We start from the raw sequence: 24983 nt of genomic DNA, 5'->3' as shown, positions 1-24983 counted from the left end.
CATCGACCCCTTATTTACTGGAGCGTAGTCAAGCACGCATCGAACTCTGCATTTCAATCAGACATTGGCATTCCCATTGGACGTGCCGTAACAACATCTGATTGTGTCGTACGAATCGATTCCTGTTTACCGAAATCTCCGCTGATAAATATGGACCGTGCGTCGCAGACGGTCTCAATTTTATTGTTAAATTTACTACCAATAGATTTTGGCGTTTAACAACAGCTCGCAAAATTTCAATACACCCTCCATAATTATTAGCCTCGTAGAACTCATTCACGCTATTAGCGTTGTAACTAGTTAAATACCGTAACTAAAGCGTAAGCGACGAAACAAAATTCCTCCTCTTGGAAGAACTAAAGTCGAAACTACATTGACAAATATAAGGCTAAATGGCTTGTTGAAATTGCGATAAATTCCGTAATTCCATTCTCGAAACTCTCGTAATTCTACTCAAGAAGAAACTTTGTCGTATCGTTAGTTCGTTTATTAGATAAATTGAACGTATTAAAAGTTTACTAAAGCCCAAGAAGACAAGAGAGATCTCTTGCGTCTCTCGTTAAAAAGTTTCGGTGTTTATCGTGACTTTCAGAAAACGTTGGCTATGAAAACATGAACAGTTGCCTTTTAAAGTTAACATCATTTAAATCCATTCGCTCACCATAATATAATTCACCATTTAACTTGTTGACGTTAGGTGAGTTAAAAACTTTCTCACTTTCGCTTGAGCATCAATATTTTATTTAGAGTCCTGTGTTCGGTCAGCAATGCTACATACCGACGTTAAATGTTGTATAACTGGAAAGAAACATATACAAATCAAAACCCATTGCTAAGTTGTTGATACCGTGTGTGCAGCTTGAGATTTATTTTTCTTTTAATTTATGTGCGTCGAGAAGAAAATAATATTACAGCTATTTGGGAAAGGAGTACTAGGTCACGATGAAACTTTATCTGACTTTACCTTAACATCTAACTTTATCTTAACTTTATTATCTCGGTTTCAGTTAGTCTTTAAAAAGTTTCAATAACGACGAACCATTTTTAGCTTCTCGTTCTTAGTTAAGCTCGTCCGGATTTAATCCGGTAACGATTTTCCATTTCCTTCGACTAGGGAAAGGAAAGACCATGCGGGCGCTTATCTAAAATCCAAATTTACATATTCGATCCTGGTTACGCGCTTGAACGTCCATATCCGAGCAAACGTTGCCCGCTGATCGAGGAACTCCGAGAACAAGCGTAACATATCTCGCGATAAATATTCCAAAAAGCCGGCTAAAATGCTAACACTATTGTTATTCCTTATCTATTTCTACGTACACCTCGTGTAGCCTGCTACGATGACTTCCAATAATTATTTTACATGTTAATTCGAGTGTCGAGTATTCGAAAATAAACTATTTTTTAAGCCAACTATTGTTAGTCTTCCCCGAGTTAATGGGAAACCGTCAGCAGCCTTTAGGGAGTAGAAATACCTTCGGGCGGTTTTTTTTCTTCTCTCCACGCAGAAAACGGGGAAATTTCGCATCAGATACCAGCGGTGTACACACGATTTATCGCAGAAGGGGTGATGGAAGGCGCAGAGGCCGAAGGGGGCGAAACGGCGCCAGGTAGCTGGGTTTCGTGAAGGTTCTCCCTCGCGCGTTATAGATCATCGCCCTAGGAAGATTACGGTCATACGTAATCTTCTCGACAGGCTGCACAATTTTCTGAACAGTGAGCTCGGATGATCGTTGAACGTAAGCTACTATTACCGAATAGTACACCTCTGTTTAAGTAATCAGTGTTGTCTGCTTCACCCGGTAGCGAAAGTTTACTTCGAATTCTATTTCTAATATCAGGTTCATCCATAAGAAATGTAGTTTATATACCAAATTTAAAGGGACACCGAATTTAAAGAAATTATTACTTCGAGAATTTATAAATCCTCGAAATGCTTTCATACTTCCATCGTTCTGAACAAATTGAAAATAAAAATGAAGTTCAACTGTACACAGTATTCTTAAAACATTGTGTATCGAATCAAAATAATTTTCACGTAATTCTACGCATCGTTATCAACTAATAATTTCAGTAATCCAGATTTAAAGAAATTATTACTTCGAGAATTTATAAATCCCGTAATGCTTTCGTACTTCCATCAATCTAAAGGAATTTATTCTTCAAAAAATAGTCTGAATGATTAAAAAAATACGTTGAGCTACGCAACGACACCGTCATATATCCTGTAAGTTCTATCGAGGGGTCGAAGCACAACTCACGGAATTAATAACACAAGGATTTGATCAACAAGACAACGTGGTATAGGCGTGGTACACAATACGAAAACAGAATACGGAATGAATGAGTAGGATGCGAGGCGAGTGGGTGTTAAATCAAAACTGCTGTTGGTGGGAGAAATACAGGCGTATTCCAATGCATCTTTCGCCGTCGACAGACGACGTGGCGGGAAAAACGCTAGCGTCGACGTCGGTTCGAGGTGTCGGTGACACGCAAAGATAGTAATATTGAGGTAAGGATCGATAACTCGTCATCTGTCGTCGAGCGTTCGCGCAAGATCGAAGCTTTCAAGGTTGCGAACGATCTTAGGTCGCTTATCGAGCGAGTTCTTTCTTTTCCTTTCGACGCCAGTAATTGGATGGGCGGGGCGAAATGGGAATAGTTTTTACGATCGTGTTACGTACAACCCATTTTTTCCGGTTTTTTGAAATTAGATTTTTTTTCTGAAAACCTAGAGAAGGTCTCAGGTGATAGAGACTGAAGAGCCATTTAAAGTACAAATCACAATAAAGAATATGAATTGCTCTCTGAAAGTAATAAATTGTCAGAGGTGGGGAAAATTTAGAGAACACGTGTTTCAGACACCATGTATTTTAAGTAATGGATGTTATACAGTCAGTCCCATAAGTATTCGTACCCTTTATATCTATTGAAGAAATTTGTCTAATTTAAATGATAGGATTCATGTTTCCCATATGTATGTATTTACAATTACAAATTTATTTGGAAATATGAAGCATTCGTTTAAATTAGACAAATTTCTTCAATAAATATAGAGAGTACGAATACCTATGGGACTGACTGTATATCGAAAATGAATTTTCATCAAATTATTTTATTTTCATTATTACACGGACGGTTTAAAATAAAATAGGCTATTCGTACTGATTTCTCGGAACAAACAGCAATTACTTTAATTATTTTCTGTAATGATTTATACAAATGTTGAATCACCATGGAATGCATCAACGATCTGAAAGAATGTTATAGCGGAATGAAGTTTGGTAGAGGTAATATCAGATATTATAGTCTAGGTAAGTCTATAAGACATAGTTAGGATCACATTAACACTTTGCTTTCAGGTGACGCATTGTCGGAGTTCAACAAGTTCAATAAGAACCTTGCGGTGACGGCTTGAGCGTGAAAACGGGGAAATGTGATCGGCAGGGCTCAAGACAGACTATTAAACTATCGTCTAGGGTTATAGCCGCATTAAAAGGTCCCGACTAATACTGCTAAAAGAAGCAAGTCGTTTACAAGCAACGTTTCGTTTACTTACTTATATTTTCTTTTCACTTTTGAATGTGCGGAATAAAGCCGTACAACGAAATCAAAACATTTTCTCGAATCCTCATCTCGAAGCCTATACAATCATTCACATCTAAAGTATTTTAGATAAACTTTACTGAAGATTAGAAATGGATCCAGCACAAAACACAACAATGATAACAAAATGCAGGTAGTCGGTGCAAGCATTATTAGTTACGATAATCGATATTAATTTACCCAATAAAATTTCTTCTCAATTCTTTATTTCGAAGACTACACAAACAACCTCACCTATATGAAGCAATATTTCCTGGACAGGTCTTACCAAACAACCAAGTTAAATCCAACAGGGAAATGAAATATCCCTCCGTACAAACGGGAATACTCAAACACTAAAGAAACAGATAATTTAGAGTACGTTAAGGAACTTCCTCTCCGAAAGTCTAGCGACCAATCTCGTAAAATCCACACGAGAGCTCTAGAATTTTGTTTGCTCGGTGAGCAGAACACCGCGCTCTGCATTGTTCTATACATGCGACCTATTTCGGCGTAAAATGAACGATGATCGACGTTACGATTTGCGACAGAACTGTCCAATAGAGACATTACGACATGTTCCCCTCGAGCTCGATGCTCCGTTAAAATAACATCCTCCCGAACGACCTCCGGTATTCGATGCTCGAATCCATCTCCGACCTCAATTATTCACGCGCCATTATCCGCAGTCGTTCGTGCGCCAGAAATATCGCGACGAGCGTGGACGGAGGATCGCGAAGCTGTCCCGTCTACACACGGTGATCTCGGTGGTTCCACGGTGCGCGTTTAATCCATCTTCCGACACGGCACACCGCGCAAAGCTTCGGCTACAAAGTGTCCGATATCAACAGGATACTGTGTCTTGGACGCATGGCGCAGCTCCACAGCGACAGCTCCGCTCTGGTCGTTCGTTTTCCGATAAGGCTCGCGATAAATTATAGGAATGTTGGTAAAACGGTGTGTAGAAATATGGCACCGCTGGGGCTATGGTCGATGGTTTCAAAATTTTACCTCGATAGTGGTTCTATCGATAAAAGGGTCAATTTTTAACAGTTCTTCTGTACGGTATTAAATTCTTATTTTGGGGATTTATTGGTACCAGTTTTACAATATTGAAATTTTTTCTATCGCGGTTATTGAAATTTGCAGCGGTGAAATTTTATTTTCTTTAGTTTTATTATTGTATAGTATTAATGTAGATAATAATTAACACTCCATGGGCCGAATTTTGTTTCTGCAGACAACATACAAGGCATTTACGTTGATATTTTAGGTTGATGGTACTGCCAACAGTTATCTATATTGTTATTGGTTATCAGAGATATTATTTAATTAACCCTTTCGCTTATAACAACGTGTGGGACACGCGGTAAGGAATTCGAGTCGAACATGAAAAGTACGAGTCATATACGTCATTTTGTGGAGAAACTAAAATTATTTCGTAAAATGTCGACATATTAGCACGTGACCTAATAAATACATTTATGGAAACGACTAGTAATTTAGAAGAATTCAGCTACCGTCCAAGATCGAACGACGTGATCGAGGTTTCGCACGATTTCTGAGAATTGGTCGACGTTTGCACGCGAGAAGCAGCGTGATCGGCGTCGGAACGGCCCTGCGAATGGAAATCTTATTATCGCGACGCGTCCGACGCATCTGGCGTTTCCGGAAAACAAGGAAAACGTGCGATTGGAGGAGCGACCGGTGGGACGGTCACGATTGGATTTCATTTCCGGGATCCGCCGAGACAGCTGTCTCGTTATGCGCGCGGAAATCCGATCGGAAACGATGCTAATGCAATTTGTGGTCCCGTAGATTATATTTCCGTGGGTAATTTTACAAGCGGAGAGCCTCTTACGGGGAAAGGATTCCATCTGTCCTGTTACGATTTTATCCTGCCTTTGAAGCCTGGCTACTTACTGGTCTCCGATGCCATGTTCCCCGTGGTTTTAACGTCAAACTGTACGAACCGTGCTGTTTCGTAAACATTTCGTATTGGTAAGCTGCTGGTCGGTGCAAGCATTATTATTTAGAACGATAATTACTGAACTTGCTCTCTCATTTTGGGATTGTCACACATACTTTTATTTTATTTTTGATTTTTACTTTCGTATATCGAATATTAATTATCAAATGCCCTAAGTTTCAAATTTGATACCGGACTTTAAAAATATTCGTCTGTATGTATGTCACCATTGCACGATGTTCTTTCGAACGAAAGTTAAGAAAATAAACGTCAGTCGTCAAAATTATTCAAATAATAAATACATTGATATTTATTTTAATTTAATTTAGAAAATCAGGCTTCTAAGGGTTAATCAATCCAAGAATCCATAAATAACCGAGTACAAATTTTTCTTGCGAAGATACAACAAAATCGCTCGACAATTACAAGAGTTACAAGCAAGGAAAGAAATCGCGGAAGAAAAGGCAGGGATTAAAAGGGTCGAAGAGAGGGTTGAATTCGGATTCCAACGGTCCAGACTTCAGATAGTACCCCTGATAATGGATTATCTACATTTCTCCTTTGCTCCGCGTTTTCTTCGCCCTCCCCCCTCCAATCTGCACCACGTTCAGCGGAGATTAATCTTCGTTTAATACCAGTGTCGACTTCATGAATCAGCGTCACGAGACCTCCTTCGTCGTGACTTTCTTTTATGCAAAAATCGCGCGAGCGGAATCCCCATATAAAAGCTTTCGACGGCTGGGACCGTGTAGAGTTCAGTGCGTTTCGCTGTGACGCGGAGCCGATCCTTCGTACCATCCAACCAGGGATTCGCAATGGGAGGCATAAACCCTTCAGGCAATACCGTATTCTTCATTTTCTTTTAATGTCATTATTAAAGAAGAAAGGTAGATACTTCGTCGTTATAAGAGAAATATGAGAAACGTAAAATCCGAACTGGTGGAATATGTATTCATTTCTTCTCTCAACTAGCTCAATCTCCGTGTCTTTTTTCTGTGGGCGTTTTGCTTGTGCTTCTCGATCAATACAGACCGTGGATTTTGAGGAAGGTTGGATGGAAGTTTTCGTGAATTTTATTGCGATTTTAAATGGGGACAATCAGAACTTTTGAATAGGCAACGACAAATATTATCAAAGTAATAATATAATTGCAGGAAGATACGTAGTGGTTTGCTTTTATCAAATTATTATACAATCCGAGACTAATACTATTAATAGTTCCAAAATTATACGCTCATACCTTCCCAAAATAAAATTTAAAATTTTTATTTTACAATTCGGGAGAAGAAAGGTTGAGAAACACTGACCCAGACGACGTTGACGATATCGTCGGTAAAATCAGTCTGGCCGACGAGATATCGCAGACCCGAATATCGCAGAACCGAATATCGCTCGACAGTGAAATTTAAATAAAAAGAGAATTTTTTCCCAATAAACAGAGAAAACAGGGTACATTTCGTGACGTGTTTTTCGTTGACGGGAATGCGACGAAGGTTTCGGAATGCGCAGATATTTCCGCCACGTTTCACGCAGGAATGTCGAAAATCCACAGCTGCGAAAAAAGCTTGAAAATGAATTTAATCTAGTTTAATTCGGTTCGTGCAAATGCATCAATCGTTCCTATGCAAAACACGTGGAATAACGAATGCAGTGTCATGTATTTGTCCAGCTGTTTCTAATATGTGAAAAATCGATGTTTGTGTCTATAGCGACGGATTGACCTATTTTTATTTGTAAGTGGAATTTATTTTGGAAAAAAGCGATGGCATATAATAGTGACATAATTCTGTGATATAAAAAATTCATAAGAAAGATAAAGAAACGATAATTTATTTATTTTTATTTTTATATTTATACGATCAAGAAGTGTTCTAACATCGTAGCCAAGGAAAAGAGATATTACTACAAAGAAACGCTAAATAAAAAACTGACAAAAGTGTAACAAAAGTAACACAATGCACAAGATCCTTTCTGCAGGATTACTTCCAAGATACAAAGAAGATTTTTGCCTTTTACAAATAAAAGGATATCCTCTCCCTTTTCTTGTCTCATCGACATCCCTAAAGTGACTACCTACAAGAAAGGATGAGGCGAGAAGCACTCTTTGAAGTTTCACATTCAACATTTTGTCGATAAACGGAACCACGTAGTCACCGTGCTATTGTAACTTTACGATTTTCGATTCCATCGGACTTCCCATATCGGAAGCTTAAAGCGAAGTACAGTAGTACATCCTGTCAGAATTCCTTTCCATTACTGCGAAGTAAATCATTTTCTCCATTCTCTATCCAAAGTCAAACATTTATGTTTTACAACTAGCTCCGATATTTAGCAATATCGTTCCGAATTATAGAAAAATCGGTGTATTGTTGCGTGAAGGAAATTAAATGTAACTCACGATTAGTATATTTGTATATTTGTAGCGATTCCATTAATATTTTTAGCATTAATTATTTTATGATTGAAATTTCCCGAGGATTTGCGAACAATTTTTATTTCATCATTTCGCCTTGGTTTTGCGCCCTCATCAGAACGTTATTTGAGATTGAACAACCCGCATGGTATTGTTTGAACTGTACATTTATAATTATAGAATTCTTGTACATACATGTACACAAATAAGCGTATCAAAGTTCAAAAGTTGGTCAAGTAGTAGTCTCAAAGATTCATGCCACTTATGCTACTCAAATTAATATGTGAAACATATTCTTAAATAACCAATGGTAACTAAATTCTGCACGCGACGAGTATACTCGTCATGACGCAAAATACTTGATTGAAAATCAAGTGACAGTTGTTAATATTTTCGAAGCTTATTTTGTAACTACCCACCGATTTCATCGTGTCTCAGCATTTTTCACCATAAAACAAGACATGAATTTTTGGCTGTTCGAAAATAAAAAGATTTTCAATCTCGAAAACGGTCCCCTCTAACATTGTATCGATCCAGCCCGGTGCCAGTGTCCCAGGTTAACAGCGGGCACTAAACATTTTCTCCGTCCCGAATCGCCTAACAATTCTTCCGTCGATTCCAAGCTTCCCCATGCATCGTGCGCTACCTCAACCTATTTACTTCTTCCGCGAGATCAGTCTGCCTATAACAATGGCTACCATCGGAACACCGCTGCGTACGTAGTTTCCCTCTTACTGCTACTCTCTCGTTTCGCGGAACGAGCTACAATGGGCCGTCGTTTGCCTTCGTTTCAGATGTAATCGTTCGAGGGTAACGCTGAACGCGTGCTCGTGAAACGCAATTGACGACGTGGAAGGAATCGGGACGATCGTTGGCTAGAAAGTGCGCGACGGCGAAACGAGACACCGGTGAAAGAGGAGGGAAAGGTAACCAGAAGCTTCGGGACGGGTGTACGAGGTGGGTGGAGGAGCGGAGGGGATGAGCGATAGGCATAAAGAGAGCGCTGAAACAGCGAAGGGTAGCAAAGGGATGAAAAAAGAGAGAACGACAATGCAATCTGCGGAGGCCCGCGCGTTCGCGAACACACTTGCTCCGTGCACCATGTGGCCAGTCTCTTTGATCTCCTGGAATACCCCGGTACGCTATTGTCTGGAGGGAAAACAACAGGAAAACACAGCGAGAGAATGCGTGAGTGGTTGGAGTGGGATCGATGGGCGGATAAAGCCTGTAAAAATCACGACGGAAAAGGACGCTGCCGGATAGATCCGAGCCCTTTTGTCGAATGACTCGCGGGGAGATTCATGGTCGCTTAATAACGACAAAACTGACGGCGACGCATTGTATTTCGAGGTTCGCGGTGATATTCGACCGAGAACCGTCGGGATTGCCGACGTTGTGCGGCGGCCGCGCAAGAAGATGGCGCGAATCATTCTTCTCCTTTAATCTCGAGTTTCTTAGACTGTCTATTCGTTACGTGGGCTTGGACGCTTTTATGAAAACCGTGTGTCGTGCGGATTGTGGGTACGGAGGGTGTTGAAAGTACAGAGGGGGTTGAAAAGGTGCTTCAGAAGGGTTGAACTGTGTAGGAAACTTTGAGTAATTGTTTTAGGTAAAAGAGAAGGATTAGATATGGTCCATTATTGCACTAAGAGTGTTGTTATTTTATGATAGAATGTTGAAGCAGTTATTGCGTTCGAAAAACTTAAGGCTTTGTTATTATACTTCGATGGGATGGGAAGAAACTCCTACATTTATTCAAGTTCACCTAAAATTATATTAAAATCAGGAAAGGTGATAAATATAAACAATTGTACGATAGTCATACATACGATCAACTCCGCTTTTTGAAAAATCTTAAATTTAAATGTCAAAGCACATAGTCTATAACTTTTTACGTTTATAATAACTCAACGACAAAAATTGTTGTGGTCATTGAATAATATATAATTAATTTCAGAGGTCATTTTGATCGCATTTCTAAACTTCTTGTTTTACGTTAGTAAATCGATTCGTGCAATGAATGGCTCATACGATGCGAAAGATTTGCATAATAATAATACTAAAATAGCCGACGCTAAAGAGTCAATTTGAAATTCGACCGCGGAAGATACCATCCGACTCCTTCCTGCTTGAAACAGAAACCCCATCGCCGCCTGGATGCAAATTGCCAGGATCGAACAACCAGAGATCCAGGTTTGCAGACGTTGGTGGCGATTACAGCCAGCTGAGAACGTTCACTCAATAGTCGCAATCACGGAAAACGAGGATTGTGCCGGTAGTGTTCATACCGCGTACTTGCGTAGGTTTCGAGCAACAGATAACGAGATCTCGAATCTCGAGGCTCGAGCTGACGAGGGGGAGAAACCGCGAAACACCGAGCACGCGAAAAGTGTCTTCATCGTTCTATCGGTCACGGAACCGTTATCACGCGGTCGTGTTAGTGTTTATTTTGATCCACAGGAAACGACGAATATTGGCCTCGCTTTGGTACGCGAATGATTCGAGGCGATTTAGCTTCCACTATTTCTGGCCGCGTCAGAACGACAACAATGAAATATTCAAGCGAATGTCTCGCATAGGATAACACGAGTTTTCTCGTGTCCTTTGGTTCGCTGTATATCGCGCGAAAACGGATAAAGTGTCACCGACGAACTCCGGTAAACGAAAGGAAATGGTGCAGTGTCCGATACGAGACACCGCGCTGCCGTATATTTGTAATATGGAGCTGTTCTGACCGAGGAGGATCGTATTTCTTAACCGTTATAAAAGTAATAACGCACGAGAGATATGGCGAGAGTTTTGCTTATGATATCAGGCAGATTCGAGTTAGCTTTATGTAGGCCAATTGTGATGCTGTGATGCGACTGTCTTTAATTATAATTTTATTTGAGCGAGTTAGCTCTTTGTTGTTGATATGCGAGAGTGTACGCTTTAAAAACTTTGCGGAGGTGTATCACGTAATTTTATGATAACGAAAGAATTTATCTAATTTAGCTGGTTTTTCTATATATTCGGAATTTATTGAATGGTTTACAAAAAGCTTATCGAGTACTTTCTTTCTACATTATTTCAGGATGATCTGAAAATACGACGATCCATCAACGTCGGTTTCAAAGATCACTAGAGGCGAAGGGTATCATTTCTCATTTTAACGACATGATTATTCTTTTTCAGTCCATAAACAAACAATGAATGAACTTTGCACAGTATCCCTCTGTGTGTTCAATAACCAATCTCCGAGGGCATGAAAAATCAATTTTATATATTTTTCAAGTATCAATAAAAAGTAGATTTTATTTTAAAATTTCTTCAAATCAAGCATGTAAACTGCTTTCTGCTATTTGTAATGGTTCTTGAATTTTCTAAGTGAATTATCTAGTCTATATTTATGCTCGTTTGATTCCGCAGCTTTCCACCAGACAAAATAATTTGGACGTTTTTAAACATTGACCTGGATCTGTTGAAAACGTTTAGACTCGTTTATCATGGATTTATTATCTATATTTATCTGTGTTTTCAAAGAAGCGACCTGCAGAAATTCGAGCAAGCCAGCGAGCAAACACGGGGCTTTATCGGATCAGTAAGCTCTGAACATCCGAGACACTCAAAAGTAGGCTCCTTTGTCTCCTTGATACTTATTATATAGACACCGATGTTCAATATTGTCCCGTTTAATCTAGATTTACTTTGCCTCGAACACAACGTTGCACCGCGCGAATTTCACGATGCATCTTTCCAGGTGACACGAGCTGGGCGCATAAATTTCAGTGTCGTTGGAATTACTTGGGACTATATCCATCTTGAATAGGGTCACGATTCTCATCGCGGTTCAACCTCTCTCGACTTGAGCTGTCAGAGGCCTGAACACACACGGTGGCACCATTCGAATGAAAAAACACTCGAATAACTCTGTTATTTTCTGACACACGAAAAAACTGTTCAGAGCAAATGCACGTAAAGTACCTAGTTCTTTGTTATTAAACCTAGGATGGCTTCGTGTTCAACTTCATGGATCATTTATAACTTCTGTCCAATTTAAATTCTGTCATATTTGAATTCAGCTAATTGATAGTAATTTTGTAGGAAAACGTTACTTGTAAAAAGTATCGAAATATTTTCATTTATGATAAGCACTCCCTCGTCTATAAATGTATAGGCCTTATCATTTGTAACGAATAATTGATAGCACTGTTTCATTAAAAGGATATTTTCGGAAGAAAAATGTGTCACGTTACTCTGGTAAATTAAATGGAAATTTTTTGACGATGTTCCACTGGATATTATAGTAGAATTCATGTGGTTTCAATAGAACAGAATGTTCGGAACATTTCACTGGAATTACTGGAGCATTATTGGATATCTGTTTTATCCGACGCTGGATCGCAGAGAACTGTAGAGTGGCTGGCCAACTCGCAATATCTTACGCCATTACATTTTCATGAATAGAGTAATTTAGCGAATATAGTGTACCATCAAACATTCACGATATCAGGACAGTAAAAACATTCTATCTATATTCGCATCAATTGCGTTGAAGGAAATGGAAAATCAGGAAAAACAATTAAATGGGAGACGTCAATTCTCTTTGGAATGAAACGAAAGAATTTGTTGGAACAACCTAATATAGATTGTGCAATTTCTCCTTCTGCTAGTTGTCAAAGAATGTGAGATTTAAAAAAAATAAAAATCTCTATGTATTTATACAAATACCCTTGAAAAATAACCTTGGAGAAAATGCTATTCATTATGGAATGTAATTAAATATTTTCCCGCGGAATTTCGTTATATATATTCGTAAGCAACCGTGATATTTCGGCGTCTTCATTTAAATGGTACACCCTGTAGACGATTCGTGTGAGATTACCTCGCAACGAAAGCGTTTTCCCGTGGCACAATTACGTAGCGCTCTGAAGGATTTCTTCTCTGAGGCAGATGAAAGATAAGTGGAACGTTAAGCGAAACTTTTTCAGTCGCTCAGTTTATAAAACGATACCCAGACATTTTAACCTTTCGCTGCACGAATTTCTCCTTAAGCACGAATAAATACGATCGAAAGTATAAAATAAAAACGAACATTTCAGGAAAAGTTTTTAAGAAGTTATCCCGTCAGTTATTTCGATATATTTTCGATAATTATTATATGAACTTTCGCGGAAGAAAAGTGCACAAATATGGGTCATGCGATAGGTACAAATTTATAAATCACAATGGAATTATTACATCACATTAGGCGTTACGTTTCTTTCGAATAGAAAATAAAGTATATTAAATTTGTAGTAAATGGAATAAAAATATTCATCATGTAAAGAAACTAAACTGAGATTTCTATAGAAATTGAAGTTACTAAAAGCTTTAAAGTTACTTCCTCTGTACAGAGTGAATTGCTTAACCAGCACAAGCTACGTTCTTTTTATTTGGCCACAGCCGAAAAGACACATTGCGAAGTAAATAATTGAATAGCTTAAACAGGTTTAATTCTGCATGGCCACACTTTTTCCAGGAGGGAAAAAAAATTACGATCAATGGATTAACGGACTACAGCAAAAACAAGTGACCTAGTTGCGGAGGCGAATTGAAGACAAGTTTCAAGAGTCGTCGAAAGGCGGACAGTCTAGTCACTTCGCGAGAAGCTCGGTGAAAATTTCACATTTTTAAAGAATTCATCTTCATATTTATTCACTCATCTTCATTCTTATCTTTCGTTCCATGTCGTCTGAATTTAACGTTGGAAAAAGAAACTTGGGATAAATCTCTCAACAAATGAAAGAAGTTATCGAATATGATCATTAACAAAAACAAATTTATCGAGTCAGTAGGTACAGAAATGGGCAAAGTTTGATTCGAATGGAAACGCAGAATGCATTGTAATTTATTCATGATGTTGATTGGATTGAACAGATATATTCATTACGATTCACAATTTCAAGCTATAATTTACCATTTTAATGAATGTTGCTACCCCTTTATTGCCTGTGCTACAGTTTGTTTTCTTTTTAAGGTTACCAAAGTAAACAAATAATTTTTCTTAAAAACAAAGACCTCGATTAATCAAGATAAAGATCAAGTACCAAAATTTCCATCCTACTTATAAACCTTTCCAGATACAAAGCTAGAAAGAGCACACTCTGTCGGAATTGCGGCACGTTTCTCGACAAACCAAAGAACAAAGTTAATAAAAAAAGTCGACGAAATGAGGAATCGGGGAACAATGAAGAGCCTTAGGATCTGAGATAGCGATCCAGTCGATAGTACAGCAGAAAAATAACGAGAAGAAACGAACCTTCGGAAATCGGAGAAAGAAAAGCGGAGAAAGAAGAAGCGGAATGGAGTCAACGACTTTAGAACTGCCGCCATCGATTGCAAATATTTAAAGTGCTGGGTCAGAGACAAGAGAGTGCTCGAAGTGGAGTTGAGCCCGCCTCCGCGAATAAGTAAATAATGGAGCGAATGAAGGCGAACCGGTGTGTGCGCTTCGCGTGTCGCATGGGATCGGTTAAACCGCTTTAGTTGCCGATGGAAACGAGTTGCTATCAAACAACTCAGCGCTGTGTGGCTTTATAAAACACCGGATCTAGATTTTGTTGTCACCGAGAACAATCGTGTTACGGTATCGGGCTTAATTTGGTCTAGTTGAACAACAGCCTTACTTCGCTAACAGGAATCTGAGAATGTACACTTTCATCACGGAATACAATGCACTAGAAACGAAAATAACAATTGTTAAGTTTAGAATAAGTCAACGTCAATGAATGGTTATGACTACTCGTGATAAACAGTCAGTCTTATAAGTATTCGTACCTCCCATGGCTATTAAAGAAATTTAAATGATGGATATAATATTTCAAAAAATTCGTTGAAATCTAAAAGTCCTCTACCATTTTTCAATCTGATCACTCGTTACCAATGTACAAACGATTAAAGTAATCATTGGAACTCTCGATGCCCAATATCCCCTTAATTTTACTATATAGAGTAATAATAAAAATTTCAAACCTCCTAAGATCAATTATTCATGTGCATAGGAATCAAAAAGTCCTTTACCGTTTTTCAATCCGATCATTCGTTAGCGAGATGTAGGCGATTGAAGTTTATCATGTTTGGGACTGTCGACGCGGCCCGCTCGGAGCTGGGGTTTGTTTACTTCTGGGTGCGCGCGCGACTCCCGCACGTGACTATGCGCTCGCGCGCACGCAGTCACGAGACTTACAGGGTTCAGCGCTCGCGTCACGCAGCACAGGGTTCAGCGCTCGCGCTCTCCACGTGGTCCATACGTTTAAGCTCATAGAAACTTGAACTGCGAATATCTCCGTAACGAAGAGTCGTATCGAAAAATGGAAAAGGACTTTTCGATTCGTATTGACACTAGGTATTCATCTACGAGTGTCTTAAATTTTTACTAACAACTAGTTACTTCTCTAGAGCGAAATTTTGGATTAAAAGACGAAAAAGAACTTGATACTATTATTAAGAAATGTTTGGAGGCACTTTTTCTATTCTGCAAGAGGTTGGAGGTTCCCCAACAGTATAACTCTATAGGCAATCTTAAATACCCATAACGAGGAAGTGTTTTAAAAATTTTCCCCATTTCCATAAAAAAAAACAAAAAACGTGCTCTATTTGACATCACTAATCCTTGCGTCATTGCTCTTTACTTATCTAGGGCAATAATTAATAGCGCCTTCTCTTTACACGACTACTAGGAATCTGCTCCTCGATTTATTAACTCCTGCACAGTGGCGTCACAGTCGAATTTACATGTTTCCAGATGGAACGATTTCTGGCGTCCGTAAGCATTGTATGTGGAAACTCCGTTTCGGAGTCGTCACGTCTCAACCCGTGAGACCGCAAAGTCCAAAGGCAAATTGGCTCCCGCGAGGGATTTTAAAGCGGCGATGCAAACGAAGCGACGGGAATAAAACGGAACGAAGATACCTTCTAAAGAACGACGGAATTGCAAATTCGTTGAATCATCCGCGGATCGTTCTGCGTTAAGAGGAAAAGAGCGGTTGTGGTTCGGCGACTTCCTGAATGGTAAAGGTGATTGTGAGTTGGTTAACGCCATCGACGATTCCCGTGACAATGCCTGCGATGCCTGGAAGGTTCGCTGCTTGCTTTGCTCCGACGTTTATCGTCGGACCGCAGCTGATGTTCTTGAAACAATTACACGCGCCAGCCCCACTCGGGAATGCAGCTATCAATCTCTCATTGGCTGGCTGGAACTGTTGTCAAAGGAACGACTCGGGCAGCTTTGGGACGCTTTTAAGCTTCTCTTTGGCTCGTCAGCGGTACGCCTGGGTAATTATCACATTGTTGAGGCTTAGCCGCAATTTATGCTGATGGTAACTCTGTAAAGGACTTTCTTGCGCGGTTCAAATTACATGTTGCAGCGAGAAAGAGAGAGAGAGAGAGAATTTCCTGTATTTATTTCCTTGGAAATAGCAAACGGGGGACATACCACGTCGCTTGGAATGTTGAAAAATTCTACGCTTTTGAAAAATTTGTTTGCGATTGCTACATTAATATTATTAATATAATATAATAATTACGAAGAAGAAGCAACATTTACTAATCATCTATATAAAAACCAAACTAATTATTTGCAAGCTATCAAGTTTCCTTTATTTCTGAAGGCAATACACATCATTAATTCCCTTTGGATTATTTGAATCCTGGAGTTATTTACATTCAACATTGTTATCTACATTCGACAATCGTATCACGAACAAAATCGTTGATCCTTCGCAATGCCGTTTGAATGACTGTTTCATATGGGAAACGTACCTATGCACAGTCAATGTAATATATTGCATTAATCCTGGCAAGCTCATCCAAGCCAGCACAATAATAGCTTTATTGTCCAACCACGAACGGGGTTTACTAACACTAGCGTAGCTTCTCGTAATTCAGTTATGACTGTTGGCCAACTATAACTATCAATGCCGCCCCTTGATTGCTCTCTGAATATTTAACACACTTTGCCGATTATGACGCCGCATAATCGTAATTTTATCGCTGAAGCTTTTCTTCCCACCTGTAGACCGAGAGCTTGTGGTTAACGATCATAGTTGTTAACTGGCTTGGTATCGAGCTCGTATAATATCACGCAGCAATGATTATGATCAAGAACCTGGCGATAGCAAGGCTCAATTTCAGCTGCTGTAATTACCGCAGCTGAGAACTTGCTGGGGTTTCCCTTCAACATCTTCAGCTGCGATTAGCACACACATACAGGCTGTTTCGATTAATGGTTAATTATCTCACGAGAGGATGAAGTTATTACAAAAATATTTTTACAAGTATTTGGTACGAAGTAGCAAATTATAAAGTGTACATAATATTCTTATAATAATATATTCTATGCGATCCATAATAAGATTGATTTGTTTACAAAGCCTTAAATTACAAATTCTATCATATCAAGAAAATTAATTTGTTTGTTATATCTCTTAGAGACGTCCCTTAGAACAAAGTAAATTTTGTAAAAACATTCTTTTGATAGCTTCATCCCTTTGTGAAATATTCACCTATTCTGCTGTGAACGAAACAACCTGTATGTTGATCAAATAATTTACAGACGCTACAAGTAACTGTATCTGTGTATTTTTAAAATAATTTGATAAAATCACTGGCCATGGTAAAACTAGGATAAAAGGAATATTTGATTTTTTTTCAGAGTTAGAGCTTGTTTACGTCAAAGCTTGACATTTCAAAGGGAAGTTGGTTACAGAGATTTGATGGAATTTTTATGTAATTACATTGTGTATATTTTGCTGGATATATTCTTGGCTTTGTTTTTGCTACTACTGCGATATCGTCGCATCTCTTATTAAAGAACCTAAATATTTGATTCGTAACCCAATTACGAATTCTCCAGATATCTCTTGGCTTCCTGCGTCTATTTTTATCAGAATTTTGTTCCATTCTTTATTAAATAACTTCAGAATTGTATTCACAATCGATACAATTTCTTTAGTTCCTTTCTTCGCTTCTAACACGATTTTACTTGCATTCAACACTTCAATACTTCAATATTTTATTCAACATCCTTTTACACAAATATTTTTTAATAGTAATAATTCAAATTAAAAGGTGAAAAACATTCTAAACACTCACAGACTTCCCATAATTATCTAGAAACCAAGATTAATAATCAATCGTCTATCTTGCTCGACCAACTTCCCCCCAATTTTAACGATAATTAATTTCCCTCAGTGTCGCTAATAATCCAAAGTCGAATTGGTTCAGTTGGCAGTAAGTAGCGCAAACAGAAATTGGATCGCCGCCACTGCGTCGATTATCCCCGATTATCGCGTTCAGCGATTCAAAGCTAGCCTTTAATTTTTCATTGAGTGGTTTGCCGTTCGACTATCCAGCTCGCGAAACGGTTCAGGATCCACTTATCCTCGTCCCGAACGCGTTTGGTAACACCTTTGTTCGCGTCAGTTTTACGATCACGCGTGGCTGATGAATACTAGTCGTTAAAATTGATTCGGTTTCACATTTCAGTGGTTTACAATCGTCCGTATAAAAGAAACAGCGTTTTTGCGAAAAAGTTTGAATTTTCACCAAAATTGTGGTAAACGGAATTATACAGAATTTGTGTTGATTGTCGAATTAATGATTTTCGCCTTTCGTGGAAACAATACAACGTTATGAAATAATAAAATATTTATTAGTTCACAATACAGTAGGATAAAAAGAATGGTGTATATGTCAAACTAATTTTAGGCTGTAGAAAATAATATCGAGTTGAAGATATAGTTAAAAATATTATCCTGTCGGTGTCGTTTTTTTAATTTCCTTTGCACTTTCTCTGAATCATATTTTGAGTTTGTAGAGCACTCTAACGTCATCTAAGGGATGTAACAAAAGTATTTTTTGAATACTGGTGCCACCTAGACAGTTAGTTTTAGATGTAATTCAGCAGATATGAATAAAAAAATTTGAAAAAAAAATTGGTTAGAGCGTTTTCAGGAATTGATTGGTTAACACGTAGCTCTCGTATTGCTCCCAATGAAGAAGCAGATGGTAAATACACTAGGTCTGTTACGTCAACAAGTGTCTTGGCACGTTCGGACGGTTTCTCACAGCGAAGTGTCTTACTGGCGAAACTCCTAAAGGCGTTTCGTTCTCACGCGAGGCGACCCCGGAAATTGTTGAAAGTGTCTGGCCCTGCCAAGTAGCCCGAAGTTTAACGTTTACAAGCAACGATCGCATCCGTCGTTCGAATGATTCAACGGGGTAACTTCTAAGCTCGTAACGTCGCGGGTTCGCGGCACGTACCACACTTTATGATCCTTTATAATCTCACGATATGGACCGTAAAACGATGCTGTTGCCTGCTGTACCGTTGGACAATTCAATAGTCTGCGTTCTTTTCGAAGACGTATCCGGAAAATCGTCTCGAGCTGGCGCCCCGTAAAATTTTATATAAGTTCTCAAAATTCTAACAGTAACTCAATTATAGACAGAGTTTATGGTGTTTTCTGTTGGATATCAATTTTATATTTAATTTTCAAGTACAAAGTTTTTAATCAAATTATCAACATTGGTGGAAGCATTACTTTTAATTTTGTTACGGTCTGCCTTTAATCTTACCTATAAAAAGGGTTTGAAATAAAGCTCAGAGAGAGTTGGACATCATATTATGTTAAAAATTTAAGATACCTCAGAGCTTACGCGAATCGAACGTTATAATAAAAGGGCTAATATAAACTGTCTATATTCCTCACGAGTAAAATGGTGCCACTTCTTCCAGCAGGATACGTCGTTGGAATAATTCAAAATATTGAGCCATGAAGTAGAAAAAATTGACGACAATCTTAATGGACATCGTCCATTCGCGCCCGAAAATTTGCGACGACTTTACTCGTGTTCTTATAAATTTTAATCATAGAGTGACACAGCAACGTCCGAAACAGTTATCTCCCCTTGAAACGATGGACTAAGCGAACCAGATGATCCCGCATGTTTTACTGCTCGCTGTCTCGTAGAACGTTCTTGTTGACTTTCAGAGAGGAAGATGGTGGAATCCTTACAAGATAAAAGGTTCTTTCTCCCTGGCGCTGTGGCGACACGATTGGAAACTTAATTGAAAGCATCGACGCGGAACAATTTGATCAACGAGAGAAAGACAGACCACACGAAGAATTGTGTGAACTGAATTCTGATCACGAACTGAAATCGAATTTGTTGAACTTTCGAACATTTACTGGAAGTTACGAGCTTCGTTCGTTATAAAGAGTAAGGAGTTATACTTGGTCCTCGCTAATACTAAGCATATTTGGAAATAATATCCAAGTCGATTAAATTGAAAGATAGGAATTTTTATAAGCATAAATATTTTTTAGAATTTTATAACTTTTCAGGAAGCAAAAATTGTTAGATATAAATTTCGTCAACAAGGTTGAACAACTTGCACAGTGAGTTGAATATGTACGGTTACGCTGTAGATTATGAGAAAAGTCGGATATTGCGAGTGAAAATGTATTAGACTAGGTCGGCGGAACGTGTGAAAGCTTTCATGCAAATGGGGGCTCTACAGTATTTTTAATCGCAGGAATATTAAGACTCCGTGTTACGAGTGACAGACATTTCTATTCTTGCCTCAAGTATTTATAACACGCGCAAACTCGTGAAAACAGTTAGGCACAGAATAACAAATGCTCCGTGAATATCTTTGTATCAACTTTTAACAAAATAATTTAGTGCTCCAAACATTTGTTTTGTGAATAACGAATGCGACTATGGTAGATCGGTTCCAAAATACTCCCGACAGCAAACGTCTTAAATTATTCCTAAGCAAAGTTGATAAACTTAGGAACAATTATTAGTTACCTTCGATGTTTCTGTCAACTTGTAAAGTTTGGTACAGTTTATGCCTATATTTACATAGGGCGCTGTAAAGTTTATAGTCCAAATTTTCGATATACTCATGAAAATAAGCATGTACATAAGTGTCAGTAAACTGGGACCTAGAGTTCCACAGCTTTCGAAACATGGGTCGCGTTATTTTTAGTGGTTCCTTTTATAGAGAATGCGACGTCAATTAAAGGAATTGGATATTCAAATTTATCCTTCGAATTCACATTGCTATACTGCTATTAATAAATTATTTTTAGTAAGATTTTCTAGTACTCGATTACATTAATTTCAAGCAACAACAATACGTTAATTAACAGGTATAACCAACAACCGACGACGAAGTCGTTTTATTGCGAGGAATAAAAATTTCACGAAGCCGCGGTTGAAAATCTGGCATTGTTGCAATGTTTAACGAGGAGAATAGCGAGGGAGCATTGTTCTTAAAACAATGACCACCCTCGGAACACATCATTCTCATTCTTAGACGACATCGTGGAAGAAAAACACGGTCACGGCAAAGATAAGGAACGCCATGCTATGTCATTCGCTAAAAAAACTGAACAATACGTCCATTTCGAAGTCATTCCTAACCCTTCGGGCATTTCGGACCAGATAAATCTTTACCGTCGTCATTTCTAAAGCGGTGGACCATTTAGGAAAATTCCGTCCCACGAAATGTCCACTTTTTCATGGATGTATTTATGTATCTACTCGCAAAGAACTGTAGTCACTTTTAACCAATTTTAATTAAAGTTGAAATGAAATACCTACAGTAATTTAATATTAACCAAGATGACCTAAAAGTAAAAATAGAAACAAATTTCTTCCTACATTGAAAATTTATACACATAGTACAACTGATTAAAACTTCTAAACACTTTTAGAGTTAATTTAGGCATATAAATTAATAGTTTCAGGTCAGAGTTCAAGTTACAATTAAATTGTTCATTCTACTCAGAAATGTAGTTCCACGTGTACGAATGTATCCATGAAGGAAACAGTCTTCTTAGACTTCTTAGATTCGTATTCCTTCGTGTTCTTTGCGGTCACGTTTCGTGCATTTGGTAAACTTATATTTCTATGTCATATGTAGAAAGAAGCACTTTCATATACATAAGCACGGATATCGTCGAGCATCAAACAAATAAAACCGTCGTTTTCCGAGCATGAAACCCTCTAAAAGTTAAGTTCCCTCGTAAACAGTCTCGTGGATCCTCGGAGGATATTTAGTGCTCGATTCGAACCCTAATGGGCCTGCACCATGAAAACTGTGCCAGCGAGCATGCTGGGTTGAATACTAGCACGAGAGTGGGCTGAAAATCTCGCAACCTATCATACACAGGCAGCACTAGACGCACGATTATTTTTTGCGAAGTTAGGTCAACTGTCATTAGAGTCTCTGGCAAGTTTTTCGTCGATGTTTCAACTGGAGCGTTCTCTAAAAAATTTTTCAGCCGAGTGTGCACTTATTGTTTCGAAAGTGAGAGAAATCGAAAATCGTGTATCAAATAACTGTACAAAATGGTTTCGATGTTATAGATTTATGGAAACACGATAAACAGTTTAGGGAAAACATTTTGTTCTTGACGCGTGAAGGATAAAAAGTAGATCAATCTTTTTTTTCATTCATACAAATTTTCTTTGCCTTCTCTGTTCCTTATTACAACTCGTTTTAAAGATTCTAAATAGATATAGTCGATATTTTAACTTTAGATTTAGATGACAAATCATAAATACAGATCTCTGAATTAATTTCAAGGCAAGCAAAATTGTTCTACTTTACTTATTAGGCACAGAGAAAAAAAAAACCTCAAAATTGAAAAAGTAATAGATTCGAAAATTTAAATAAAACGTTTCAAAACGATTACACGTAAAAACCCTTGAATTTGTTTCAACGCAATCACGATCAACATTATAAAACAAAATTCTTGTTACACTTCTGGCATGTGAAGTCGCGAAATTTTCAATCCAGCCTCGCGCTTTAAAGAGTGATGTAACCAGTGCGTCGCTGCCTTACCTTCGAATCGGCGCAGAAGCGAGAGCTTCCGTTTCTGAACGGCGAAGTCTTAACAGCAGATTAAACCAGGTACAACCATTGTGAGGGGCCAACTCGAGGACCCGTCGCGAACTATATCTACGGATACGTTTGTAGGCCGTTTACCCGCACTTTTCTTCACCACGCGTCACTTCTTCGTTGTCAGCTTATGCTTGTATCCTTCTTAGACAAGAGGTAGATTGAAAGAACCGCTACAGAAGTGAAACTGCTTAAACCCGTTAGTAGAATAATAGTAATTGAACTAGGCGAAAATCGTAACCCGATGATTCAGAATATTATAATTGACAGCATTCGTTTTCTTGGTCGTTTCTCTTCGTCGAAGATTCGCAGCTTCGGTGTCTCGTTTAAACGGCGATATACGCGGCCTCTCGGCGCTTTATTCAACTATTTACCACGTAATTATCATAGAATCTTTAAACTTCGAACGAGTAGATAAAACAAATAGATTCAAATCGCTCCACGAATAAATATTATTTCCTCTTTAATAGATTTATTATATAGTTATTTCTCCTTCGATAAGCATCCATATATTGTTAACTCGATAATTTTACGTTCGTTATCGTAGACGAACTTTGCATCCGATATCTTCGTTTCCTCGCAGTCGATATGTCGGCCTGTTCCCACGCGTTTGATTCAACTTCTCACCCTCCTGATCGATACATCCTCGTTCGCTCGTCTGTGCTCTTCGTGCTGGCGAACTTTTCCAAAATTGTTCATCTTCCACGCCGCGAGAATCGTTGCCAGTAGCACTTCAGCTTCCCCTCGACGATCGCTGCCCTCGCTGGAAAGAGATTTCACGCGTTGATGCGCGTCGCGGGAAGCTGGCAGAAGCGAACACCACGTGGGGTGGTCGATATTCAACGAAATTCTCTTGTTTTCTAGCACGATTGGCTCTGCCTTTTTGCCGCTATATACGCTGCCCCGAACGAGCGCGACAAAATTTTTAATGCGATCGTGGAGCTGCTCCCGCGAGATAAGCGCGAGCATCAGCAAGAACGACCCTAGCCGCTGGGATCGACGATGTTCCGACAACGGAGCTTTAAAACTGTTGTGCAGTTCCCTGTAAGCTGTGTAATTGCGTGTAGGTAGTAGTTAACGGCTACGTAACCTCTGCCTTGAGCTTTTCGCTATTTGTCACAATTTCGCTGCTTGTTACGCTCCTAAGTACCATTAAAGTATCCCAAAAGGTAAATATTATTCGGGAAAAGCTGGACACGTATTTAATTTATGTGCTTAGTACAAATTTTACACTTTCATGATATTGTACATCGTAATATGGGATCATTTTAAAATTCTAGTAGTAATAGAATATTTTACGTTAAATTTACTAGGAAACGACGAGAGTTTAAATAAATTTTCATTAGTAAATTTTATTAATTAGAATTTAATGAACTTTTGGTGAAAATTGATGGGTTTGTTTAGAAATTTAATGTACAAATCATATTAAATTTAAAAATGACGTTAAACCGAAGGTTGAATGTTTATAAATAATTAATCTTGTAATAATAACTGAAAATTCAAATCACTCTTGAAACTTTCACAAATTCAAACTTTCGAGGTCGCTTAATAAAAGCAAAATTCGTCCAAATTATTTCGTTATATGCAGAATTTAAATCGGAATCGCGTTTATATGCCATTTCTATTTTAATTATATTAACGCGAGGAAATTTGTTAACGTTTTGAAATATTAAACCATCTTCATAATTTGCTTTCCACAAAATATGCGCAAAAGTGCAAGCATTCTTTTCACCGCTTTTTAAATAATTTGAAAATAAAAGGGTTAAAAAGTCTACATAACTCAGTTTCGTGACGTGAAATGAGGAATTGTTCCAGGTCGCAAGAAATACCGACATGCTCGTCACGAGATATTACGTCGGCTGCATAGTGCAAAAAAATAGTAAAGGTCTCGTAGAGCCGCGGTCCTCCATTCGCGAGCCCTTTGCTCCGCGTTACTCAGCAGATAATGGCCTTTAATGCAATAACACTGAAAGTTTAAACACATGAATCTATTGTTAGCTCGCGAGCTAAAGTGATCCCCTCGAGCTGGCAAAAAAAAACCACCCCCTTGAATAATTATCGCCTTCGGACTTAATGAA

At 38.5% G+C, this 24983-nt stretch overlaps 1 protein-coding gene across 1 annotated transcript in view; it reads right to left on the bottom strand.

Moving 5' to 3' along the window:
- Positions 1–24983, bottom strand: part of LOC128885518 (uncharacterized) — a 224820-nt gene that overhangs the window by 194432 nt on the left and 5405 nt on the right. Inside the window, exon 2 of the mRNA XM_054139599.1 lies at positions 22849–23668. The gene's annotated coding sequence lies outside the window, so the exon portion shown is untranslated. The remainder of the gene's footprint in view (positions 1–22848; positions 23669–24983) is intronic.

The sequence above is a fragment of the Hylaeus anthracinus genome, unplaced genomic scaffold, assembly GCF_026225885.1.
Source record: "Hylaeus anthracinus isolate JK02 unplaced genomic scaffold, UHH_iyHylAnth1.0_haploid 11981, whole genome shotgun sequence".
NCBI classification, from domain to species: domain Eukaryota; kingdom Metazoa; phylum Arthropoda; class Insecta; order Hymenoptera; family Colletidae; genus Hylaeus; species Hylaeus anthracinus.
Note: the sequence above shows the minus strand (reverse complement) of the source record. Positions and strands in the feature narration are given on the sequence as shown.